Source organism: Camarhynchus parvulus, chromosome 23 (genome assembly GCF_901933205.1).
Source record: "Camarhynchus parvulus chromosome 23, STF_HiC, whole genome shotgun sequence".
NCBI classification, from domain to species: domain Eukaryota; kingdom Metazoa; phylum Chordata; class Aves; order Passeriformes; family Thraupidae; genus Camarhynchus; species Camarhynchus parvulus.
Window position 1 is genome coordinate 6,060,580 of NC_044593.1, and position 2,021 is coordinate 6,062,600.

Genomic DNA, 2,021 nt, shown 5'->3' on the forward strand with positions numbered 1-2,021 from the left:
TTTCAGATCTGCCGGAAATCCTTCATCCTCCTGCACCTCCTTCCACAAACCGGCCTGGAGGGGAGGCAGCCCCTAAAGAAAACACATTTCATGTGGGGAAGGCAAATCCAAGCCTGTTATAAAGGAAAGATGCTCAGAATTATCTATTAAAAAAAAAAACCACCTTATTTTTAGCCCTATTTATCAGGGGTGGAGGAAGCCCCTAAAGAAAATACATTTCATGTGGGGAAGGTAAAGCCAAGCCTGCTGTAAAGGAAAGATGCTCAAAATGATCTATTTTTTAAAATAAACCTTATTTTTAGCCCTATTTATCAGGGGTGGAGGCAGCCCCTAAAGAAAACACATTTCATGTGGGGAAGGCAAAGTCAAGCCTGTGTTTGCATCTGGTTTGTAAAGGAAAGATGCTCAAAATTATCTATTTGTGAAAATAAACCTGATTTTTAAGGCTATTTCTCACGGGTGGATGCAGCTCCAGGGGTGCTGGTGGATGTGGTGCCCTCAGTCCTCACCTGCAGCTTTGTGCTTTCCCTGCTGGTGAAGAGATTTCACCTTCCTGCTCTACCAAGGATCCATCAAGGAGTATTTGCAGCTGGATTGTATTTGTGAAGCACCCAGGTGGAATCTCTGCATTTAATTCTGTAAAAACAACCAAGAAGCCCCTCTGCTGCATCACTGCAGGGATGCTGTGCTGGGAACGCTCCTGGAGGCATCAAACAGCAAACCCAGGGAGCGTTTTTGGGATCTGACACCCACAAGAGCTCATGTGAGCCCAATTCTCCTTTTATTTACCTGCATTTCCCTCCTGGAGAGCTGTCCCCTGCTGGGACACATCAAAATTTGTCAGAAAGCCCAAAACTCTGAACAATCCACTCCACGGGGGTCTAAAGAGAGAATTTCTGTCCCATGGGGTGGGGGAAGAGGAAAAGAGAATTAAAAATGGGGTTTTTAATGAGAATGGTAAAAATCTCTGTCAAAGAGCACATTTTAGTTAGTTCAGACAGGGGGACACCCCGATGTCCTGCACAGTGACAAAGCCACCATGCTCAGATCCTGCTGGTTTCATTTCCAGGAGATGAGGACACAAATCACATCCCCAGGAGCTGGGACCAGAGCTGCAGATACCCCAGCCAACACCGATGACACAGGATTTTAGCTTTTATATTTTTCATACATTTGTAATCCTGCAGTTCCTTAGTGTGTAACTCTAAACTCCATGTACAGTGTGAGCTGCTGCTTCCCCATTTTGGGCAGACACAACAATTCCTCTCCAGACTTGGCAATCAAGGACACCTCACTGCCTCAGGCTCTGAGAGATGGAAACAAAAGTGAGTTGGGGGCAGCAAAGTTGGGGTCGATGACTTCATTACCTGAAGCTGTAATTGGAGGAGTAACCCCCAATATGCAAATGGCCCAAACTTATAAAAGTGTGCAAACCTGTAACCCTGGTCCATTTTTGGACTTCTGGTCCATTTTTGTAGCCTCTGGGGGGCTTTGTCTGCCCAAAAGGTATACCTGAAAGCCCTTCAATAAATATAACTGCTTTTTATTCCCTTAATTTTGTCTGTCCTGTATTTTTTAGGTAGCCCCAAAAGGGCACCAACACCCTCTGCCATCCTCCTCCTCCTCGCAGAGCCCAGGGCTGCTCCAGCAGCAGCTCCAGGGAACGGAGCCTTTGCTGGCAGGGAACGCCAGCTCCAAAGGGAGGAACTTGGATGCTTCACTGCAAAAACAGCAGGGTGACATTGAGGTGAAATTCCTGGCCCCTGTTTTGTCCCTGAGGATTTTTGTAGGACAAAGCCCCATCCTGCTCCTGATGGTCCTGTCCTGACACCCCATGTCAGACACTGCACTGGGGCTCCGATTTCCCAGCTGGATGTGCACAAAAAGGCCCCCAGTTTTGCTTTCTTTGTGATTGAGAAACCCAAAGGCCTCATGTGACTTTGTAGATGACTTCACACATTCAGAGGGCAGGAAGGAAGCCGAGCTGCTCTCACTTCGTGTTCCGTGGGGCGGCTGCAAAT